This window comes from Tachypleus tridentatus, chromosome 12 (genome assembly GCF_004210375.1).
Source record: "Tachypleus tridentatus isolate NWPU-2018 chromosome 12, ASM421037v1, whole genome shotgun sequence".
Lineage (NCBI taxonomy): Eukaryota > Metazoa > Arthropoda > Merostomata > Xiphosura > Limulidae > Tachypleus > Tachypleus tridentatus.
The window spans coordinates 135,903,744-135,930,554 of NC_134836.1; the positions used below are offsets into that span (position 1 = coordinate 135,903,744).

Sequence of the window (26,811 nt, forward strand, 5' to 3'; positions counted from 1 at the left end):
TTGTGCAAACAAGTACAAAACATAGTATTAATACCTAATTGTAAAAACAGTAGTGAACAGTTTCAAAAAAAAGTTTTTTTTTTCTAGGAAGTACTGCATGAGAAAAGTTTTCTGATTATATGAATATATATATACATGTAGTGAAATTAAATAATTTATATCTAAATGAAGTGAAATGAATAAACCAAATCATGAGGAAGGACTGCATTAAAAACATCCTAACTTCTGATTAATTATAGCTATAAAATATTCAAGACATAAACTAAAGCACATTAACATGAAATTATTTTAATTGTTTTTTAAAAAGTTTTAAAATACACTGCACGTTTTTTAAAATTAGGGATTCTAAGATACAAGCTACAATGTGGGATCATAAAACATATCCTAGGTTTTGGAGGTAACTAAGGAAATAGGACACACATTGTGGTGGGGATACACCATCTATCAGTCTTAATCGCCAATTTACTAGACTCACATAAGAAAATTAGAAGACCGAGATGTGGGTGCTCAAGCTCACAATATCCTACATCTATATTACCTTTCACTGCCTGTAGACAGTGTAAGAAGGTGACTGCTCTCTTAAGTTGAAATAAGAAAAAAATAAACATAAAAAGATGAAAAATGAATAATAAATAAATAAATACGTAATGAAAATAAGGTACTACAATTTAGGGGTAATTAAGATAAACCTTACCTCTTGAAGTTAGCATTCCTGCCCTCAGTATGGTGGAGGCACTAATTAATACGACATCAGTAAAGTGATAGTTTACTGTGACTGTCATGTTTTTATATGCAGCTTAAGGTGTACATCCACATAAAGTAGTGCCAAGTTCTTATATGAACTTATTTTTAACTAAAAATGTTTAGTAATTTTTAATAGAATTTCTTTGATTTTATTTTCTTTGAACAACAAAATAATAGAAAGTTGGTCATGCTGGTGGATAATCCATATTCCATATATTGCAAGAAGTTCAAATTTATATTCAGAATTGCCCCTCAGTGTGAATTCTTGTACGTGATGAGGAAACCTCCCAGAGAAGGTTCTGTTCTTTCAATTTACCTCGTTTGGGATCTAAACATCCACCCACGCATTTTCTGTGCATGGTTACCTGTGAAAGAGAGGAGAAGATCCTATGGTTGAGGGGTCCAATCCAAACACACCACTTTGGCCTTAAATTCCTGTAGACAGCTGGCCTTGGGGTGGTCCCCAGAGGGTCATTTGGCTGGTCCACTTGGGCCAGGGTCAACCAAGTACCAGTGCTGGATGATCTCGACAGGTGTTGTGGACATTGAATCTTAAGCTGATGTTTGGGTATAGTGCTCACAAAACCCTGGCATTGCTGCAGTGTCCTTGTTTGGCATTGTAGTGCATTCCCTCATAGGGCTTCATTGTGGGTGTGGTCAATGGGCACAGAAAATTCTTTTTTATTATGGATCCTTCAAATAAAAACTCAAATAAAATAGTGTAAAAAAATTCCAAAGGTAAACGACCACATCTTGAAGATTCTGAGCAGCAATCTTCAACATCTGTAACACCTGTTGTACCTCATTTTCTTGCACTACATTCTCTTTCAGACAAACCTTCAGGGCAAATGCCTCACTTTTTCATTCAGAAGAGACTAGAGGGACTTGCTGGCTCTCCAAAGTTAGTAAAAAGCTTTGCTCTGGCAACATATTAGTGGAAACATTCACATCTCAATGCAGTGAACTCCTCTTACATTCAAAGGTGATTGGGGATATACATATTGAGGTTACACCTCATGCTACTTTGAATTTATCACAAGGAGTTATTGTTGAGAGGGATTTGAACAACATCCTAGAGTCAGAGATTCTCACTGGTTTCTCCACTCAAGGAGTTCCTGCAGTGAGGCATATCTCTACTCGCAAAAATGGAATTATGATGCCAACAAGTGTCCTCATTTTAACATATACATCACTGCATCCACCTGCCACCATCAAGGTGGGTTATCTTAACTGCAAGGTATGGTCATACATTTCAAACCCTCTCAGATGTTTTCAGTGTCTAGCGGTTTGGTCACCTGAAGACAAAAAGTTTTAAATATTAACTTTGTATTATAGCTGAACCAGCGACACAGAATATCTGTAGTGATAACATGTACTTTTCTTTACTGCAAGTTTTTAAACATAAGCTAACTATTGAAGCATGACTACCAGTGATGTCATTGGCAGATTTACTTACTTTCTCTGTTTCAACAGAATATCCTTGGAGTATTAGCTCTGTTTTTAATGAGGAATTGCGGGAATGGCTCTATCTTCCTGATTTTAAATCACCACCTGATTCAAATAAAATACTTGGTAAGTGCTTTATGTTTAATTATTATCAAAGTGGTTTTAGTATGAATGTAATTCATGTTTTAATATGGATTACTTACATCTAGAAATAAAGATATATATTTTTACATACCTTTCTGTACATATACAAACAAGTTAGCTAGTGGTAATAGTTATTTGAGTGAAAGTATCAGGACTGCTAGATATATTTAACGAATTGTTCATTAAAGTTGTTGTTTGAGTTAATTGAGTCCATCACGTTTGTTACCACTGGTGTAAAACTAACGTATGAATTTTTTTTATTTGTATACAGTCAACATCAAAGTTGTAAGCAGTTTGTATTAAACTGACAGAGGAATAAGATAATAAGATTTATTTTATGATGTGTTTATTGGTAGTGTTGGCATGCAATTAATTTAACAAGTTTTGTTTTGAACTGTTTAATGATAGGTCTATAAGTAATATTGTGTGTATCACAATTTAGTTAAAATATCCTGAATTAGTATTCAGCTGGACATATTTTAAGAGTGTGAAAGGTACAGGAAATAGATGACATAGATGTTTGTCATGGATTTCATACAAAAACTTACTTATGTCATAAATACAAGCAATTTAAAAGAAATGTCAGTTATTCTTCTAAATGTTTTCTGTGAAGGTTTGTGGTGATCATTTTCTACTTTATAACTTTCAGTGGACTTCTTCCAACTTCTGTTTGCTTGCTGTCAGTTACATGTATTTGCCATTGAGAATAACTCTGAGGAGAATGGAGGAAATAATTCTGAAATATGGCTTCTCACTGATCCTAAAGATCTCGTCAACCCTATACCAGACTTTGTCACTTATACAAAGTTAGTGAGTTGGAAAGCTAGAAATAGAATCAGTAAATGTAGCAATACTTTGGTGAAAATATACATTAAAATATAAAAAGTGCCTAAAACTAATTTAAATGGTAGGAAGAAATATGGTAGATAGTTTATCCAAAAAGTTATTACTAGGAACCAATCCTTAAATATATTTATTTTACTGGAAATTTAATATTATGTTTAATCAAATTTCATTTCATTGTTACCATAAGTAGCATAATGGGCTTTTGTATCTAATCATTATTTTTACTTCTTATTAGGAAATGGTATTATTTTTACTAAAATATATGTACATTTTAATAGCATTAAAATATATTAAGTAAACATTATGTTTATAGGAAATTCATAAAAGTTTTTAATTACACCAGTCTCACTAACTGTTTTTACATTTTCAACAATACTTTTAAAGTATTATTTTAAATAAATGACAAACATTTGCTACTAGTTAAAAGGTTAGTTTCTAGTTTTATGTTATCTCAGAGGCAAATACTCGTAATAAGCTATATTTTCTTAGTGGCAGATATACATAAAAAGATATGTTATCTCAATGGCAGAAACATACAATAAGTTCTGTTACCTCAGTGGCAGATACTCATAATAAGTTATATTTTCTCAGTGGCAGATACTTGTAATAAGTTATATTATCTCATTGGCAGATAGTAAACATTGACATGAATTGCCAAAGTGGTTATCTTTTCTTTACGGAAAGTAAAGATGACAAGAACTATCAAAGTGGTATCTCAACATTACAGATAGCAAACATTGACATGAATTACCAAAGTGTTATTTTATTTTAACAGATATTAAAAATTCACAAGAATTATCAAAGTGTTATCTTATATTTACAGACGGTAAACGTTGAAAAGTATTATCAAAGTGGCTACCTTAACTTTACAAATAATAAACTTTGACAAGAATTACCAAAGTGTTATCCTAACTTTACAGATAGTAAACTTTGACAAGAATTACCAAAGCTGTTATCCTAACTTTACAGATAGTAAACTTTGATAATAATTACCAAAGTGGCTATCTTAACTTTAAGAGAGTAAACGTTGAAAAGAATTACTAAAGTGTTATCTTAACTTTACAGATAGTAAACTTTGACAAGTATTACCAAAGTGTTTTCTTAACTTCACAGATAGTAAATTTTGACAAGATTTAACAAAGTTGTTATCTGAACTTTAGACACAATAAACTTTGACAAAAATTGTCAGTGATATCTTAACTTTACAGATAGAAAACTTTAACAAGAATTACCAAAGTGTTATCTTAACTTTATATGTATTAAACATTCAGATAAATTACCAAAGTGTTATCTTAACTTTACAGATAGTAAACATTCACAAAATTACCAAAATGTTATGTTATCTTTATAAACAGTAAAATTTGAGAAGAATTACCAAAGTGTTATTTTAACTTTACAGACAATAAAATGTGACAAGTATTTCCAAAGTCTTATCTTAACTTCAGAGATAGTAAACTTTTACAAGAATTACCAAAATGATATCTTAACTTTACAGATTGCAAAGTTTTAGAAGAACTACCAAAGTGGTTATTGTAACTTTACAGGTGGTAAACTTTGACAAGAATTACCAAAGTGGATATCTTAACTTTAAGAGAGTAAACTTTGACAAGAATTATCAAAGTGTTATCTGTTCTTTATATATAGTAATAGTTGACCAGAATTGCCAAAGTGTTATTTTAACTTTACAGATATTAAACCTTGACAAGAATTAACAAAGTTGTTATCTAATCTTTAGAGACAGTAAACTTTGTCAAGAAGTATCAAAGTATTTTCTTAACTTTACAGATAATAAACATTTACAAGAATTACCAAAGTGGTCGTCTTAACTTTACATACAGTAAAAATTAACAAAAATAATCAAAGTGGTTATCTTAACTTTACAGACAGTAAACTTTGACAAGAATGACCAAAGTGGTTATCTTAACTTTACAGGTCATATTTGGATATGTTAAAGGTGCTGTTTTTCTTCTCATTTTACTGGATCACACTTTCAGTGGTTTTTCTTGCTGGGACCAGCAGAGTTAGTCTTTTTGGAATGGGCTATGTAGTTGGCTGCTTCTTGTTTCTTTGGAACGGAAATGAATTTTATTTAAAGCCATTAAAAACCCTTCTCAGGATGTAAGTTTCTGATTTTGCTAGAACTGTATGATAGCTTCCAAATACTTTTATATTATTAACATATTAACAGTGTTAGATGTCAATGACAGATTTTTCACAATAAAACCCTGTTCTCTGTGTTTCTGTTTTCCAAATTTTCAGAATAAAACCCTATTCTCTGTGTTTCTGTTTTCCAAATTTTCAGAATAAAACCCTATCCTCTGTGTTTCTGTTTTCCAAATTATTTTTAATTGGTAAAATATATTTTGTGAATTTTTGAAAACAACATCAAAACTTAAATTTGATTTTTTTACTGTAAAATTTGAACCTGTTTTAATTCAGTACTTCTTCATGTATAATTTTTGTCCTTCATTGGCAAGAAGAAATATGGTGTTGTTATGGAAAATATTTATATAATCTTGTACACAAACATTATAAGCCTATCTTAACTTCTCCTCCATCATCTATCATCCCCTGTCAAATATTGGAATTTGAAGGATAAGTGGTATGTAATATTATGTTTAATTTGTTTTAATATTCATTTACATTTATTAATGTGATATGATTTACATTGATGTATGAAAGATACTACTACAGAAAAAAACAACAATATAATATATAAAGGGTAAAAAGATCCCCTTCTATGTATCAAATTACCCAAAGAAAACTAACTTTAGTTTAATCTTATTTTACATATAATTATTATTATGTGAGTTTTTTACACATTAAATTTTATTTGATAGGCTATGCATACTTTTTTTTCATATGTTATATTCTAACTCTGGATATATTTTATGTGTGTGTGAGGTTTGATCTATAAATGAAGAGTTCTATAATATACATTCAAAATTAAATGTTAAATAAAATTTACGCAAAATTTATTTCTGTGGTGTATATGTTAGAATGTACTGGTTTGGTAGCATATGTTATCATATACCTGTTTGGTAGCATATGATAGACACACATTCTATCATGAAGTTGTTAAAACAGAATGACAATGAGTGATTACTTTCTAGCATCTAGTTATTAAACTAGAAGAACAATGATTGGTTATTTTCCATCATAGAGTTGTTAAATGCTTTTCTTGCTCTTTTGTTTTTCAGATGGAATTGTTTACTAGCATATAATGTTATTGTCATCTTTCTCAAATCCATTTTGGAGGTAATTTTATATTATATTTTAGATTGAGATTTACATTATCCTTTATGATGTATTTTCTTTTACACTGTGTATTTATTATAACAAAAATATTATGTTTTTCAGAGTTATCCATGCCAACAATAATTGATGTTCTAAAACTAAAAGTATCAGATTGTCTCTTAAGTAATGTCTGATTCTAGGTTCAGAAAATGAGAAAGGATTTCAAATGCTTTTAATGTTATTTAATCAATAATGTATGTTCCTTCATTATTAATTACTTTCTGCTAATGATTCACAAGCTGCAGAATGCCACTTTTATAAAACTTTTGGGGTTAAGAGGAAAAGAATGTAGAGAGGGTAGTCTTGATATCTTTATGTGCTCCAAGCTCTTTTCCATCAAGATAGTTCTGCAAACTTTGGAATAGATGATAACCAGATGGTGCATGGTCTGGAGAATAAGCAGGATGTGGAAGTTTTTCCCAGTCTTTGCAGATGTGATCCTTGCTGTATGGAATTGTGTATTATCTTGCTGTAACACAGCATGTTTGTAATTGATTAAAGCAGGCTTCTTTTCTTTCAGTGCAACATTCAAGCTCTCTAACTGTTGACAATAGAAAGCTGATGTAATTGTTACATTGAGTGGCAACAACTCAAAGTGGATCACACCAACAATATCCCACCAAACACTTGACAAGACCTCGGATGGAGGTCCATTTTGGGCTGTGCTTTAGCCAGTTTACCTGCACTGAGCCATTGTCTGCAGTGCTTAATATTATTATTAAATATCCATTTAAATAGAAAGTTAACATAATATTCTAGAAGTTTCAGTCAGAAAGAAAAACTTTTAGTAGTTGTATGTATGTTTATATCATGGTTAGCTGAATACCTTGGTTTGTAACTGTCAAAACTTCATTAATTTTTAAAAATAAAATATTTGTCATATACAAACACATAGATTGTTTTTTGATATTTAACAACAGTGTATTAGATATTAATATAATAGAAAATTTATCAGCTGTAATTCATTGATGCTGTAAACACTTAGTAATATAAGTTAAATATTGCCTCCGAAAATTAATTTTGTGTGACAGCAAAGTCACTGGTACTAGTACTAGTCGTGTATGATAATTGTACATTGTGAAAAGTGCTGTTGCATACACTTCTCAAAGGCAGTCATTTCACTTTATATCAGGAATATTTCCAATGTGACTTGCTAACTTGTATAATTCAAATCATTTTAGAATAATGTACTCAAATTCTTTAGAGCAGTTAGTTAATATATCTTTACTGGAGCACTATGGTAGTTGTATTTCCTTCTACTAGCTCGGTGCATGTTAATAAGGTTATGTGGAATGTGATAGCTGTATTATCCTCTCTAGGTTACTAAACAAATATCTCTTCAACGTGTTTTGATTTTTGCAAAATATAGTTTATATGAAAACTTTAGTGGACTACTGCTTCCTGCTGAAAGAATAAGAGATAAGTTATGGTCTCCTGTACTGAAACATTGTCTTCTTTTCATTCAACAGGAAATTGTGGTCCATTAAAACTAACAATCTATTTTGTGCAACTTGAAAATGTATTTTCTGTTCTAGTCTTAACAAGACAGTGTTAATATTTTAGTATTTGTTCTACAGGTGATTAGTTGTGTGTTTCTCTCCAGTCTCTATAAGAATTTATGTTGGCTAGTCCAGCTTCTTGGAATTGTTTGTATAAAGAAATTGAGTATTGACTCAAAATCAGGTAAGAGACAGAACATGTAACATGTACAAAAGAAAAACAATTCAAACATCCTCTCAATGAAAGTATACAGTTACTGAAACTTCACCACATATGCCAGACAGGACACATAATTAACTGGAACAAACAAATTATTAGCTGGAAGCCCTGGGGATGTAACATACAATATAGCATTTAGTGTTTAATAAATTACTTGTTGGAGTTCCTGGGGATGACGTAACATACAATATAGCCTTTAGAGTTTTATAAATTACTAGCTGGACCTCATGGGGATGTAACATACAATATAGCATTTACTGTTTTATAAATTATTATCTGGTGTTTCTAGATGTAACATACAATGGAGTATTTACTGTTTTATAAATTAATAGCTGGAGTTCCTGGGGATTTAACACACAATGTAGCATTTAATGGTTTATAAATTATTATCTGGAGTTTCTAGATGTAACATAAAATGTAGTATTTACTGTTTTATAAATTAATACCTGGAGTTCCTGGGGATTTAACACACAATGTAGCATTTAATGGTTTATAAATTATTATATGGAGCTCCTGGGGATGTAACATACAATGTAGCATTTACTGTTTTATAAATTACTGGCTGGAGCTCCTGGGTATGTAACATACAATATAGCATTTAGTATTTTATAAATTACTAGCTGGAGCTTCTGGGGATGTAATATATTTTGTAGCATTTAGTGTTTTATAAATTATTAGCTGGAGTTTCTGTAGATGTAACATAGAATATAGTATTTACTGTTTCATAAATTAAGATGTGGAGTTTCTGTCTGTTGGACTAGTGAAGTGAATTTTTTTGTAACAAAGAATAATAAGTTGTGTTTCGTTTTTGTTTTTACTCTTAGCACATACATTATTTTGTAATTTATTATTTTGTAATATCAGTAATAAATTTTCACAGCTCAATATGTAGGCTGTTATATTTCTAGATACCAACAATGTAGTACGAAATGATGGGTGTACTGCACCTGTTGATGAGGCTGGACTACTTTGGGATGGGATATGCTTTGTATTCTTGCTTCTACAGAAGCGAATATTCTGCAGTTACTACTTTCAACACCTTGTGGTGGAAACTGAAGTTCAAAAATTACTTGCATCAAGGTAGGTTGTACTAACATTTGTAAGACTATAACAGATGACAAATGCCACAAAAAATTTAATAACCAAACAGATAGCAATTTCCATATGAAATTAAACAACCTAAGAGGTGAGAAATACAATAAGAACTTAAATAATATAACAGATAAAAAATCCAGTAGCAAATAAATACTCTAACATCAGACAAATACAATAAGAATTAAAATAGCACAAGAGATGACAAATACCATAAGAAAGTAAATAATCTAACATATGAGAAATACCTTAAAAATTAAATAACTGCACAGATGACAAAGACTATAAGAAATTAAACAACGTAACAGACCACAATAAAAAAGAACTTAAATATTATAACAAATGAGAAAAGGTAAAATAAATTAAATAACCTAACATATCACAAATACAATAAGATCTTAAATAATCTAATAGATGTCAAATACAATATGAAATTACATAATGTAACATATGAGAAATACCATAAGAAATGAAATTACCTTGCAGACAACAAATATAATAAATTAAATAACCTAATAGATGACAAACACCATAAGAAATTAAATAACCTAAGAAATGACAAATATGATAAGAACTTAAATAACCTAACAGATGACAAACACAATAGGAAGTTAAATCAAATAACAGATTACAAATATAATAATAAAATAAATAACATGAAAGATGACAAATACAAAAAGACTTAAGTAATCTGAGAGATGAAAAATGCTGTAAGAAATTAAATAACCTAAAAGATGATAAATACAATAAGAACTTCAATGATCTAACTGACAACAAATACAATAAAAAATTAAAAAACCCAACAGATGATAAATACCAAAAGAAAGTGAATAACCTAACAGATAACAAATACAATAAGAAATTAAATAACAGATGACAAGTACCAAAAGAAAGTAAATAACCTAATAGATGACAAATACCATAGGAACTTAAATAACCTACAGATGACAAATACTTAAATAACCTAAGAATTTAAATAATACCTACAGATAATTAACCTAAAAATATTAACAATATACAATAATATCTTAAAACCTAGCTGTTGACAAATACCATAAGAACTCACAAACCTAACAGGTAACAACTTCAATATGAAATTAAATACCTAACAGGTGTGAAATGAAACTGCTTTTGTTTGGAAGTAAAGTATACAGAAGAAAGTACTTTTTAAGATTACACTATTATATGTTTTTTTCTAAACTGTAAACCTATGTCTGCACTTGTCTAAACATTAAAATTACATTAAACGTTTGTGATCTAGTTTATAATGAATACTACAAAATTATTACTGAACTTGGTTTGTCTAGTGTACATTGTTTATAATGAATACTGCAAAATTATTACTCAACTTGGTTTGTCTGGTGATCAATGTTTTTAATGAATACTGCATAATTACTACTGAGCTTGGTTGTCTGGTGTACATTATATATAATTTTGACAGTGTATTTTACAATGTTACTAAAATTTCTCCCATAGTTTGACTATCATGCTTGTATCTTTAAGTGTTTGTTTAATTTGGACATTCAGCAAAAATATTTATTCTCAGTTACTCTCTCTCTTCAAAGTAATGAAACAAAATCATTTTTAACTTTGGATCAAGGTTCATTTGTAGGTAAGTTAAAAGCTACATTAAGTTTGTATACTAAGAAACGCTTTTTCGAGATGCTATTTATTAATGTGTTTAAGTAACTCATCTCTATAAGGAAAATGTTAACATCTATCATGTAATGTACTTTGAAGAGGCTTGTGTATGTTTGTTGATAATTTAAATTTTCTCAGTCTCTGATACCAGTGAAACTTTCAGACATTCTTAAGGGGAGTTATTAAATCTAAAATCTCTTGCTTTTCCATTTTCTAATTTCATTATTCCCCCTTGCATGTCATCCTCCTGCTTCAAAGATCCCACCAGAACGAGTACTGTGCCAGTACTGACAAACAGTATTTAATTATATAATTATATCATACACTTTAAACGAATTACTTTAATTTCAACTGCCTTTATATTGATTTGTTTACTATCTAATTTGTATGTGTATCATATAACAGAGGAGCTATACTCATCAATGAAAACAAGATAAAGGAGGTCCATAAACAACATGCAGCTCAGAGTGAAATCATGGAAAAGATCAAAAAGAAGATGGACAAGATTTTATCTCGGGCAAATCAACAGAAGGCAAGAGGACAATACAAGGAACCAGAAAGTCATTTTCAAGGTACATCACAACAAAATAGCGTTTATGAATAATGAACTGGAATTATAAATGTTTATATAAAACAGCCTTTATTGATATCAACTAAATTTATAAATGTAATATAAAAAACACTTCATTGATAATGAACTAAAATTATAATTGTAATATAAATCAGACTTTACTGATAATCAACTAGGATTATAATTGTATTATAAAACAAGATTTATTGATAATCAACTAGAATTATAAGTGCTATATAAAACAGACTTTACTGATAATCAACTAGGATTATAATTGTAATACAAAACAGACTTTACTGATAATCAACTAGAATTATAAGTGTTATATAAAACAGACTTTACTGATAATCAACTAGAATTATAAGTGTTATATAAAACAGACTTTACTGATAATCAACTAGGATTATAATTGTAATACAAAACAAGATTTATTGATAATGAACTAAGTTTATAAGTGTATTATAAAACAGACTTTATTGATAATGAACTAAGTTTATAAGTGTATTATAAAACAGACTGTATTGATAATGAACTAAGTTTATAAGTGTATTATAAAACTTACTTTATTTCAACTAGTATTATATTTGTAATACAAGACAGACTTTATTGATAATCAGTTAGAATTATGTGTAATATTAATGAAACTCTACTGATAATCAACTAGAATTATAATTGTAATACAAAACAAGATTTATTGATAATGAACTAAGTTTACAAGTGTATTATAAAACAGACTTTATTGATAAGTAACTAAGTTTACAAGTGTATTATAAAACAGACTTTATTGATAATTAACTAGATCTATATTGATATTGTTTTTACTTAAGCTGCTGTTGTTGTTTTATTCAACCCAAGGTCTAATACGTAAGAGATTCATTAACGTAATGTTGATATTGTTTTTACTTAAGCTGCTGTTGTTGAGTTATTCAAGGACTAATAAGTAAGAGATTCAGTAATGTAATGTTGATATTGGTTTACTTAAGTTAATGTTGTTTTATTCAAGTGAAGATCTAATAAGTAAGAGATTCAGTAATGTAATGTTGATATGTTGTTTTATTTGAAGACTTAAGTTAATGTTGTTTTATTCAAGTGAAGATCTAATAAGTAAGAGATTCAGTAATGTAATGTTGATATTGGTTTACTTAAGTTAATGTTGTTTTATTCAAGTGAAGATCTAATAAGTAAGAGATTCAGTAATGTAATGTTAATATTGGTTTACTTAAGTTAATGTTGTTTTATTCAAGTGAAGATCTAATAAGTAAGAGATTCAGTAATGTACTGTTGATATTGTTATCACTTAAGTTACTGTTTTTGTTTAATTAACCTAAAGGACTAACAAGTAGGAGATGCAATAATGTTATGTTGATATTGTTCTACCTAAGTTAGTGTTGTTGTTTTCAACTCAAGGACTTCAATAGTCTGTTGCTGTTTTTCGTTCTCCCTTGTAACTTATGAGCTTTACTACATGTTTGATGTACAAATTTGCATTTGTTGTTTTCTCATTCTACTTAGTACAGATAGTTTATAATGTTATTTCTCAGACTTACACAAGTTTTACTGCACACACCCTAATAAACAATTATAATGTATGCCATTACATATATTTTGAAATTTAAAAGTTTTTATTTATTTGTTGTCTTGTTTGTTTCCTTTTTTCGACAATTGAAAACAGTTTACTTTAAAATAAATAAATCTACATTGTAATGTCTCTGTTTTAACATTAGCTATCCGGGCTGGAGACTATTACATGCTCGAAGATGTGAATGATGAAGATTTAGATTTAGAACTGTTATCTTCTAAGACTAATGAAGATGAAGATGAAGATCCTGAAGTGAAGAAGAAAGGCCTGAATGCTGTAAACCTATTTGTTAGATGTACTATAGTGTCTTTGTTAACTATAAACATGACAGTGAATTACACATGCATCCTTTTTACTTGTTTGCATCATCTTCTTTTAACATTCTTTTTATTTTCTTACAATATTTGCATCATATATTGATAACAACTGTATAACTGATCATCAATCACATTACCTTCTCTCACAGCCTTGTATCTATTCTTCTTGCAACTTACTTTATTAGCGCTAAAGCCTCCTTTTCTGGTAACTTTTTATTTTACATTCTTCACAGCATCGATGTTTTCTAACATCAATTTTTTTTTCATTTAACTTCTTTGTAGAACCTAGAGAGGTATAATCTTCTACAGGCAACAGAGAACCATAATCTTCTACATACAGAATATGTATATATTTAATATCAGAATAATTTAAAGTTTTATCTCCAGCAGCTAACAGATTTTTTGTGTGCTTTTTCTGCAACAAAATGTATGTATCTTACCAGTAAACACAAGTTGTAATCTTCTTAAAATCAAAGACAGACAAAGATTATTAACACTTAAGCTTGTGTTGAAATCAAAACCGAGCCCCAAGATTAGATAAAAAGTTGAAGACTAAACATCTAAGATTGTGATAAAATCAAAACTGAGTCCCAAGATCAAAAAATTATTAAAGCCTAACCACCTACAATTGCGTTGAAATCGAAAATGAGTTCTAAGATCAGATAAAAAGTAGAAGACTAACCTCCTAGAATTGTGTTGAAATCTAAACTGAGTCCTAAGATTAGATAAAACGTTGAATACTAAACACTTACTATTGTGTTGAAATTTAAACTGTGTCCCAAGATTAGATACAAGGTTGTATACTAAACACCTAAGATTGTGATGAAATCAAAACTGAGTCCCAAGCTGAGATATAAGGTTGAAGAGTAGACACTTGAGGTTGTAATATAAGATATCCATCATTTGCTAGAGTAACAGTATATATGATCATATACCACTACATTGTAGAGAAAAACCAAAGATTAATATTGAAGACATTTTCATCAGCTAATAAGTTTATTACTTACTTTTTAATTATTGTTTTATTGGTAGAATTTAGAATGACATACAGTCTTGTGGGCTAAATTTTTCATATAGGTTGGTGATGCATTCCTAGTATACAGTTCATTTCCTGGACTAACGATTTCTCAAAGGTTGATGATGGAAGTTCAAGATACAGTCCTATTTCCTGGTCTAGTTTGCAATAAGAGTAACAGAATGAATATGGGATGATGTTTTCATGTACACTGATGTTAGAAGTTCAAACTATACCCAATTTCTTGAGCTAGTTTTTCATAGAACTAAAGAAATCTAGAACTAGAGGCTATTTCCAACAATAGTGTTGAGAAGATATTGTAAAAGTGTATTATGGATATTCTATCATATATCACTGGTTACAAAGAATATTTTTTAAAAGTTTGTTGTTGCATTTTGGATGAAAACAAATAAAATACGCTTAAAAAAGCTTTGTTTTTGAATAGTGTTGAATAGGTCTATCAATGTTGTTTCCATAGTAATCTGTTAAAACAAATTTTACCTTGGTAGACCTTCCATTTGTCACTTACTATTAACTGTTCAAAGTAAAAAAGGCTTTTTACAGCACTTACTACCACCTTCAAAAACAATAATTTATTACCAGTGAAATTCAGTGAAAGGGAGTGTTGATGTAGTGTGAAAATCACCTTGGCAATTATGTTTCACAATTGTCAAGTGTGGACAACATGTAGAGGCTTGTGAAAACCCAGTTGTTTGCTACATATTATAGCACAACTCCTCGCTACTAAGTAGATATAATTATTTGAAATAAAATTATTAACATCTTTTCTCTAATTTCATGAAGACCTATTATTATTTTGCTCTTCTACAAATGAACATCTTACTTTCAGTTGTTGAGTCAGACGTTGAGGAATAATCATGAACGAGATGTGGATGAAGTTAAAAAAAGTTCTAGTGATTTTGAGGACCACCAGTCCATTGAAAATAACTCCACTGCTTCAGGATTTTCTCAGGTGTGTTTGTTTAGTTAATATTAATGTGGTGTTCCATCTCTGGTAATGTTTTGTTAGCCAACAGTTTCTAACAGAAGGAACTAATATTATTGTGGAGTTCTATCTCTGGTAATGTTTTGTTAGCCAACAGTTTCTAACAGAAGGAACTAATATTATTGTGGAGTTCTATCTCTGGTAATGTTTTGTTAGCCAACAGTTTCTAACAGAAGGAACTAATATTATTGTGGAGTTCTATCTCTGGTAATGTTTTGTTAGCCAACAGTTTCTAACAGAAGGAACTAATATTATTGTGGAGTTCTATCTCTGGTAATGTTTTGTTAGCCAACAGTTTCTAACAGAAGGAACTAATATTATTGTGGAGTTCTATCTCTGGTAATGTTTTGTTAGCCAACAGTTTCTAACAGAAGGAACTAATATTATTGTGGAGTTCTATCTCTGGTAATGTTTTGTTAGCCAACAGTTTCTAACAGAAGGAACTAATATTATTGTGGAATTCTATCTCTGGTAATGTTTTGTTAGCCAACAGTTTCTAACAGAAGGAACTAATATTATTGTGGAGTTCTATCTCTGGTAATGTTTTGTTAGCCAACAGTTTCTAACAGAAGGAACTAATATTATTGTGGAGTTCTATCTCTGGTAATGTTTTGTTAGCCAACAGTTTCTAACAGAAGGAACTAATATTATTGTGGAGTTCTATCTCTGGTAATGTTTTGTTAGCCAACAGTTTCTAACAGAAGGAACTAATATTATTGTGGAGTTCTATCTCTGGTAATGTTTTGTTAGCCAACAGTTTCTAACAGAAGGAACTAATATTATTGTGGAGTTCTATCTCTGGTAATGTTTTGTTAGCCAACAGTTTCTAACAGAAGGAACTAATATTATTGTGGAGTTCTATCTCTGGTAATGTTTTGTTAGCCAACAGTTTCTAACAGAAGGAACTAATATTATTGTGGAATTCTATCTCTGGTAATGTTTTGTTAGCCAACAGTTTCTAACAGAAGGAACTAATATTATTGTGGAGTTCTATCTCTGGTAATGTTTTGTTAGCCAACAGTTTCTAACAGAAGGAACTAATATTATTGTGGAGTTCTATCTCTGGTAATGTTTTGTTAGCCAACAGTTTCTAACAGAAGGAACTAATATTATTGTGGAGTTCTATCTCTGGTAATGTTTTGTTAGCCAACAGTTTCTAACAGAAGGAACTAATATTATTGTGGAGTTCTATCTCTGGTAATGTTTTGTTAGCCAACAGTTTCTAACAGAAGGAACTAATATTATTGTGGAATTCTATCTCTGGTAATGTTTTGTTAGCCAACAGTTTCTAACAGAAGGAACTAATATTATTGTGGAGTTCTATCTCTGGTAATGTTTTGTTAGCCAACAGTTTCTAACAGAAGGAACTAATATTATTGTGGAGTTCTATCTCTGGTAATGTTTTGTTAGCCAACAGTTTCTAACAGAAGGAACTAATATTATTGTGGAATTCTATCTCTGGTAATGTTTTGTTAGCCAACAGTTTCTAACAGAAGGAACTAATATTATTGTGGAGTTCTATCTCTGGTAATGTTTTGTTAGCCAACAGTTTCTAACAGAAGGAACTAATATTATTGTGGAATTCTATCTCTGGTAATGTTTTGTTAGCCAACAGTTTCTAACAGAAGGAACTAATATTATTGTGGAGTTCTATCTCTGGTAATGCTTTTTTAGCCAACAGTTTCTAATTAATTTTTTTTGTGTTTCTTATCATCACAAATTACTTCACCATGGCAATTATATGAGAAGTGTAAGTCTATAGTGTTTCTTTGTGTGCTGTGTTATCTGTTTATCTGTAGTGTTTCTTTGTTTACTCTGTTATCTGTTTAATCTCCATCATACCTGAACTTACCCACATTATGCCTTCGTTAACCATACACGCTCATGCGAATCTAATGAAACCAAGAAACATAAACCAAAATATTATCAACAGAAGAAATGACATTTATTACATCCAACAATGCCTAAAGGAAAAACTAATATCTAATTTTGTGAAGATAAAACTATTCAAAAATTTTAATCAGTGTAAAAAACATTATCCATAATTTACAGAAAAAACTACTGAAAGTTATGTTAAACTCGAAATATAAAGAACTAAATGACTTGCAGAAACAAAAAGTGAATCTAAACTATTAACTGTTCTGCTGCATTCAACCAGACATTTGTGGACTCGTACAACGCAACATCAATCAACTAAATAGTAAGAACAGCAAGAAAAAGAGGATTAGCCACAACAAAAACTAGATAAACTAAGGTGCCAACAACAAATATGATGCCAACATGACTAACCATCAACCAACCTTCAAAAACGTGTGAGGGTGTCTTTGTGAGGAACTAATATTACTGTGGGTTTCTAGCTCTGGTAATGTTTTGTTAGCCAGTATTTCTAACACAGTTTCACTTAAGGTATTAGCTGAGAAGTATTAGAATATGTGGTATATGTGAAAATGTGCCAGATTATTGGACTTGCTGAGGTGTATTAGAATATGTAGTACATGTGTGTATGTGCCAGACTGTTGGACTAGTTAAGGTGTATTAGAATATGTGGTATATGTATATATGTGCCAGATAGTTTGACTAGCAAGGGTGTATAAGAATATGAGGCATATATGCATACGTGCCAGACTGCTGCACTAGCTGAGGTGTATTAGAATATGTGTATATGTGCCAGACTGCTGCACTAGCTGAGGTGTATTAGAATATGTGTATATGTGCCAGACTGCTGCACTAGCTGAGGTGTATTAGAATATGTGTATATGTGCCAGACTGCTGCACTAGCTGAGGTGTATTAGAATATGTGTATATGTGCCAGACTGCTGCACTAGCTGAGGTGTATTAGAATATGTGTATATGTGCCAGACTGCTGCACTAGCTGAGGTGTATTAGAATATGTGTATATGTGCCACACTGCTGCACTAGCTGAGGTGTATTAGAATATGTGTATATGTGCCCGACTGTTGGACTAGCTGAGGTATATTAGAATATTTAGTATCAGGAGAACACATACATATATGCAAGACTGTTGGAACAGAATGTATTTTCTTAACTAATGTAAACATAAAATTGGTGATCATAAAAAAGAAAACAAATATATATATGTAATACTTGGCCAACAAATACACTTTCTGTATAGTAGGTTTTCATTATTTCATTTTAATAAAGATTTTAATATGGATTTAAACCAATAAAAGTATTATTATTGTTTCCTTGATAAGAAACCTACTTAAACTAAGAAACTTAGTTTAACTAAATTAAAAAAGTTCGATTATTCATAGCCTAGTTAACTAAGTTTGTTGTAGTGTTAACATCATTAAGTAGGTTTTTCATAGTTAACATAGTTAAGTAATTTTGGTTACTGTTAACCTAGTTAAGCAAGATTCATTATTTTTATTATCATTATTACCTTTGGCAAAAGCATGTATATCAAATCTTAAAATGTTTGTTTTTGTTCACTTTGTAAGTAATGTGAATTAAAGTACTAAATGCTGTCATTTTTTGTAAGAAATGCACATATATACAAAAGTTATTACTGTTTATTTCATAATACATTAATAGACTAGGTTTTAAAATTAGTTTTAGTCATTTTGTAAAAACAAATAATTACCCTTTAGAAAGAAATGTATAGATCACGTTATTTTATTCCATAATTTTAATGTTTTTATATCCATGCTCTAAATTAAACCACAATAAATGACCTGTATAAGAGTAGTGATTAATAAAGAACAGACAAAAAAGGCTTAAGTCAAGACTACAGCTTTTTCACTATTTATTAAGCATTGTATTATTTGTTTCATGAGTATCTATGTAATATTGTAGTGATGTACTTTCTATATGTAACATAGTGTAATTTGTTGTTACACGAGTATTTAACTAATATTTTGGACATCTACTTTGTATATTTAACATTGTAGTATTTGTTGTTACATGAGTGTTTATGTAGTATTTTAGTCGTCTACTTTTTATATACAGCGTTGTATTATTTGCTGTTACCCTAGTATCTAAGTAATATTTTAGTGATCTGCTTTGTATATTCACCGTTGTATTATTTGTTGGTACATGAATATCTAAGTAATATTTTAGTGATCTACTTATTTATTTAACTTTGTATTGTTTGTTGTTACATGAGTATTTTAGTAATATTTTAGTGATCTATTGGGTGTATATAAAATTGTAGTATTAGTTGTTATGTTAGTGTATAACTAATATTTTACTCATCTGATTTATATATTTAACGTTGTATTATTTGTTGTTACATGAGTGTTTATGTAGTAATTTAGTGATCTACTTTTTATATACAGCATTGTATTATTTGTTGTTACCCTAGTATCTAAATAATATTTTAGTGTTCTGCGTTTTATATTCAGTGTTGTATTATTTGTTGATACATGAATGTCTAAGTCATATTTATTGATCCACTTTGTTTATTTAACATTGTATTATTTGTTGTTACATGAGTATTTAAGTAATATTTTAGTGATCCACTTTGTATATTTAACATTATATTATTTGTTGTTACATGAGTATTTAAGTAATATTTTATTGACCTACTTTGTATATTTAACATTGTATTATTTGTTGTTAGACGACTGTTTAAGAAATTATTTAGTGATCTACTTTGTATATTTAATATTGTATTATTGTTCTTACATGAATGTCTAAGTCTTATTTATTGATCCTTTTTGTATATTTAACATTGTATTATTTGTTGTGACATGAGTAATTAAGTAATATTTTAGTGATTCACTTTCTATATTTAATATTGTATTATTTATTGTTACATGAGTAGTTAAGTAATATTTTAGTGATCCACTTTGTATATTTAACATTGTATTATTTGTTGTTATGTGAGTAATTAAGTAATAATTTTGTGATTCACTTTGTATATTTAATATTGTATTATTTGTTGTTATGTGAGTAATTAAGTAATAATTTTGTGATCCACTTTGTATATTTAATATTGTATTATTTGTTTTTGGGCCTGGCATGGCCTAGCTTGTTAAGGTGTGCGCTTTGTAATCTGAGGGTCGCGGGTTCACGCCCGACTCGTGCCAAACATGCTCGCCCTCCCAGCCGTCGGGGCGTTATAATGTTACAGTCAATCCCACTATTCTTTGGTAAAAGAGTAGCCCAAGAGTTGGCAGTGGGTGGTGATGACTAGCTGCCTTCCCTCTAGTCTTACACTGCTAAATTAGGGACGGCTAGCACAGATAGCCCTCGAGTTGCTTTGTGCGAAATTCCAAAAAACAAACAAACAATTATTTGTTGTTACATGAGTAATTAAGTAATATTTTAGTGATCCACTTTGTATATTTAACATTGTATTATTTGTTGTTACATGAGTAATTAAGTAATATTTTAGTGATCTACTTTGACATTTTACTTTTAAGTAAAATATTACTTAAATACTCATGTAACAACAAATAATACAATGTTAAATGTAGAAAGCTGATCACAAAGCTATTACTAAATTGTAACAAAACACAATACCATGTTAAATAAAAAAGTAGATCACAAAAATATGACTTTGTATGTTTAATATTGTATTCTTTGTTGTTACATGAGTATTTAAGTAATATTTTACTAATCTACTTGGTGTATATAAAATTATAGTATTAGTCGTTTCCTTAGTGTACAAGTAATATTTTACTCATCTGCTTTATATATTTAATATTGTATTATTTGCTGTTACATGAGTCTTTTAGTAATATTTTACTGATCTACTTTGTTAATATAATGTTATATTATTTGCAGTTAAATGTGTATCTAAGTAATATTTCAGTGATCTACTTTGTATATTTAACATATTATTATTTTTTGTTAAATGAGTGTCTAAGGAATATTTTACTGATCTACTTTGAGAATATAACATTGTGTTATTTGTGTTTACATGAATATCTAAGTAATATTTTAATGATTTACTGTATATATATATATATATAATATTGTATTATTCATTGTTACATTCATGTCTCCATCATATTTCAGTGATCTACTTTGTATAATTCACATTGTATTAATTGTTGTTACCTTAGTAACCAAAAATATTTTAGTGATCTGCTTTGTATATATAACATTGTATTATTGGTTGTTTCATTGTGCTTAAGTTATATTTTAGTGATATATTTTGTATATATAACATTGTATTATTGGTTGTTTCATTGTGCTTAAGTCATATTTTAGTGATATATTTTGCATATATAACATTGTATTATTGGTTGTTTCATTGTGCTTAAGTCATATTTTAGTGATATATTTTGTGTATATAACAATGTATTATTGGTTGTTTCATTGTGCTTAAGTCATATTTTAGTGATATATTTTGTGTATATAACAATGTATTATTGGTTGTTTCGTTGTGCTTAAGTCATATTTTAGTGATATATTTTGTATATATAACATTGTATTATTGGTTGTTTCGTTGTGCTTAAGTCATATTTTAGTGATATATTTTGTATATATAACATTGTATTATTGGTTGTTTCGTTGTGCTTAAGTCATATTTTAGTGATATATTTTGTATATATAACATTGTATTATTGGTTGTTTCATTGTGCTTAAGTCATATTTTAGTGATATATTTTGTATATATAACATTGTATTATTGGTTGTTTCATTGTGCTTAAGTCATATTTTAGTGATATATTTTGTATATATAACATTGTATTATTGGTTGTTTCATTGTGCTTAAGTCATATTTTAGTGATATATTTTGTGTATATAACATTGTATTATTGGTTGTTTCGTTGTGCTTAAGTCATATTTTAGTGATATATTTTGTATATATAACATTGTATTATTGGTTGTTTCATTGTGCTTAAGTCATATTTTAGTGATATATTTTGTGTATATAACATTGTATTATTGGTTGTTTTGTTGTGCTTAAGTCATATTTTAGTGATATATTTTGTGTATATAACATTGTATTATTGGTTGTTTCGTTGTGCTTAAGTCATATTTTAGTGATATATTTTGTATATATAACATTGTATTATTGGTTGTTTCATTGTGCTTAAGTCATATTTTAGTGATATATTTTGTATATATAACATTGTATTATTGGTTGTTTCATTGTGCTTAAGTCATATTTTAGTGATATATTTTGTATATATAACATTGTATTATTGGTTGTTTCATTGTGCTTAAGTCATATTTTAGTGATATATTTTGTATATATAACATTGTATTATTGGTTGTTTCATTGTGCTTAAGTCATATTTTAGTGATATATTTTGTGTATATAACATTTTGAAGATCATCTTCTCATTTCACCTGGAACTCTAATGTTCTGAAACATCAATTCCAATCACATCTTCCTCTAACAGACCCAACCAGTTTCTCAACTTCATTTGCATCTGTCATCCCCAGAAGATATGGAACATCAATTAACACAGAATAGTGGAATAAATACCATTAGTCTCAAAAGACAAGTACAGATGGAGATACCTGTACATGGTAAGCTTATAAAACTGAAGTTATCTATTATTTTTTTATCAAGAAGTAACATTACAAGGTAAAATTATAAAACAGAATTTCTCAAGTAATAGTTTATGAAGATCTAATATTACAAGGTTAGGTTTCAGAAGAGAAGTTGTCAAGTAACATTTGTTTAAGATGTAACATTAGAGATAAGATTATAAAACAGAATTTCTCAAGTAATAGTTTAAGGAAAATTAACATTACAAGGTAGGGTAATAAAACAGAAGTTTTTAAGGAATAGTTTATCAAGACGTAACATTACAAGGTAAGGTAATGAAACACAGGTTGTCAAAAATAGTATATCATAAAGTAACATTACAAGGGAAGGTTATAAAACAGAAGTTGTCAAGTAATAATTTATGAAGAAGTACTATTAGAAGATAAGGATATAAAAAATATTGTTGTCTAGCAATAATTTATAAAGAAGTAACATTACAAGGTAAAGTTAGAAAGCCAAAGTTGACAAGTAATAATTTATAAAGAAGTACCATTACAAGGTAAGGTTATAAAACAGAAGTTGTCAAGTAATAATTTTTAACGAAGTATCATTACAAGGTAAGGTAATAAAACTGAAGTTATCAAGTAATAGTTTATGATGAAGTAACACTAAAAGGTAAGGTAATGAAAAACAAGTTGTCAAAAATAGTTTATCATGGAGTAACATTACAAGGCAAGGCTATAAAACAGAAGTTATTAAGTAGTAGTTTCTCTAGAAGTAACATTACAAGGCAAGGCTATAAAACAGAAGTTATTAAGTAGTAGTTTCTCTAGAAGTAACATTACAAGGCAAGGTTATGAAACAGAAGTTATTAAGTAGTAGTTTCTCTAGAAGTAACATTACAAGGCAAGGTTATAAAACAGAAGTTATTAAGTAGTAGTTTCTCTAGAAGTAACATTACAAGGCAAGGTTATGAAACAGAAGTTATTAAGTAGTAGTTCTCTAGAAGTAACATTACAAGGCAAGGTTATGAAACAGAAGTTATTAAGTAGTAGTTTCTCTAGAAGTAACATTACAAGGCAAGGTTATGAAACAGAAGTTATTAAGTAGTAGTTTCTCTAGAAGTAACATTACAAGGCAAGGTTATGAAACAGAAGTTATTAAGTAGTAGTTTCTCTAGAAGTAACATTACAAGGTAAGGTTATGAAACAGAAGTTATTAAGTAGTAGTTTCTCTAGAAGTAACATCACAAGGCAAGGTTATGAAACAGAAGTTATTAAGTAGTAGTTTCTCTAGAAGTAACATTACAAGGCAAGGTTATGAAACAGAAGTTATTAAGTAGTAGTTTCTCTAGAAGTAACATTACAAGGTAAGGTTATGAAACAGAAGTTATTAAGTAGTAGTTTCTCTAGAAGTAACATCACAAGGCAAGGTTATGAAACAGAAGTTATTAAGTAGTAGTTTCTCTAGAAGTAACATTACAAGGCAAGGTTATGAAACAGAAGTTATTAAGTAGTAGTTTCTCTAGAAGTAACATTACAAGGCAAGGTTATGAAACAGAAGTTGTCGAGTAATAGTTTTGAAGAAATTATTAGTTTCTTTGTTGAAGATATGTTGTCTTTGATACACTAAGTGTCTAAGTAACAGGCATTAAACAGTTTTATATTTATATGAGTGATCTATAGTAAATTATGCCATATAATTAGTTTCAAGAAACTAAGATAAATCTTTTTATAAGTTTACTTTTCCCACACACTTGACTTTATTCAATATACACATACTGAAAATGAGTACATTATTTACAGATATAAAAATTTACAACATTGCACATATTGTATTTTAAAAAAATGTTCAACAATCAACTTCCTAAACACGATAGATTTGTGCTACTGTTTTTACCATAGCTGTTTCATTTTTATAATGCAAGAAATTTTAGATGCAGGAAAAGTGTTTTACTTATTGAGTAGAATAAAAATTAGCTTGTTATTAAATTTAAAAGAAACAGTCATGTATGTCTAACACCAAAGTTGGGTAAAATGTTTTACCCATTAAGTAGAATAAAAATTAGTTTGTTATTAGAATTTATAGTTCTGGTATATTTTAGCAGCAACAACATTAGTGTTAGACATACATGACTGTTTCTTTTAAATTTAATAAGAGAGTTATAATTAACATAGTTATAAAGCATAGATGTTGAATTTAGTCTTTGTTTAGAATTGCTACTTTATTGTAGGTTTGATTACATAAATGTTTATAAATAACTTGTTGCATTGTTCAGTTGTTGTTGATTGATGTTATACAGACTTTCTCAATTTGTAAATGTGTATTTTTACTTCATAAATTCTTGTTTTTTCTATAATGTTTTAGGCCTTAGTTGGGAAATACATACATTGTAGTAAGAGTAAAATAAAAGTGAGAAAAGTGAAGTTAGGCTGCATGACTGTGTGCTTAGCCATATAGAGCATACATAAGTGATTTTAAAAATGAGTTTCACAACTTGTATTGTAGTAACAGAGTTAGAGAAGAATTTTTATATTATCAGAGAGTTTCTAATGTTTCTCTGTGGATGATAATTGAAAAGAGACAATTATTTAAAACTGGTTACAAATATGATAAACATTAGTGTAAACACTTTTGTACATACACTTTTTATTTGTTTTAAATATATTATATTTGAACATGTGTATTAGGTGATTTCCATTTCTTCTTAAAATGTATTGCCAACAAGGTTAACAGACACCTACAATAAAAAGTCTTTCCCTATAAAACCTGACCATTATTATATAGAAGCATGGTGTCTAATGTTTTAACATAGTGTTAGGACTTATTATTTTAATTAATAAATTTAAGTATTTGTAATTAGTTTATGTTATTGCAACTCATATAATATTCTAACACCTAATGTCTTTTGACGTAGAAAGTATCTTAGAGAGAATTGGTGGATGGGTGGAATTTGGAATTGCCTTTCTCCTGTCTCTGTTAATTAGTGCCACTGCCAAACTCAACCATATTTCTAAGGATTATCGCTATGTTGCCTATAAACTTTCTCTTAAAAAAAAATATTTGAAAAAAGAGGTGAGTTTCTGTAATAAGGTTAAATTGCTCTATAATTATTGATACACTTAATATGCATGTACGTTTTCAAGAATGTTTCCACACACACATAAATATATATATAGTAGAATTTAATACACGATTAATGGTTTTTGGTTTTGTATTTTTAAAAATGTTTCCACACACATACATATACATATATATATATAGTAGAACTTAATACGTGATTGATGGTTATTGTTTTTTGTATTCTTTTACCACTGACTCAAAAGTATATCTTCTAAAATGTTTAATATTAAACATTCTTAATGTTTTGGAACATTATATTTAACTTTTTGATCTTGAGAATGTTACATTTTTAAGGTTTTGGTTTTCACAAACATTACATTCTTAAGTTATTGGTCTTCAGGAACATCATTTTTAAAGTTTTGGTCTTCAGGAACATTAAATTGTTCACGTTTGGTCTTCAGGAACATTACATTGTTAATGTACTTGACTTCAGGAACATTACGTTCTTAATATATTTTCTCTTTAGGATTATTACATTCTTAATGTTGTGGTGTTCAGGAACATTACTTTGTTATTTTTTTTGTCTTAAAGAACATTACATTGTTTTCGTTTGATCTTCAGCAAGATTACATTGTCAATAGTTTAGTCTTCAGTAACATTACATTCTAAATGTTTTATTGTTCAGTAATATTAGATGCTTAGTGCTTTTGTCTTTAGGAACATTCCATTCTTAATGTTTTGGTCTTAAGGAAAATTATATTTTTAACGTTTTGTTCTTCAGGAATGTTACCTTGTAAATTTTTGGTATTTGGGAACATTATATTTTTAATGTTTTGGTCTTCAAGAACATTGCACCCTTAATGTTTTGGTCTTCAGGAACTTTATCAATGTTTTGGTCTTCAGGAATGTCACATTGT

The 26,811-nt window shown here is 29.0% G+C and overlaps 1 pseudogene across 1 annotated transcript in view; it reads left to right on the plus strand.

The window, feature by feature from the left end:
* LOC143235811 (piezo-type mechanosensitive ion channel component 2-like) overlaps positions 1–26,811 on the plus strand; it is a 97,874-nt pseudogene that overhangs the window by 32,602 nt on the left and 38,461 nt on the right. The window contains exons 9-19 of the transcript XR_013019376.1: positions 2,218–2,316; positions 2,984–3,140; positions 5,113–5,298; positions 6,381–6,438; positions 8,055–8,160; positions 9,105–9,276; positions 11,335–11,501; positions 13,225–13,355; positions 15,262–15,384; positions 22,740–22,869; positions 25,749–25,906. The product of XR_013019376.1 is annotated as a piezo-type mechanosensitive ion channel component 2-like (transcript). The remainder of the gene's footprint in view (positions 1–2,217; positions 2,317–2,983; positions 3,141–5,112; positions 5,299–6,380; positions 6,439–8,054; positions 8,161–9,104; positions 9,277–11,334; positions 11,502–13,224; positions 13,356–15,261; positions 15,385–22,739; positions 22,870–25,748; positions 25,907–26,811) is intronic.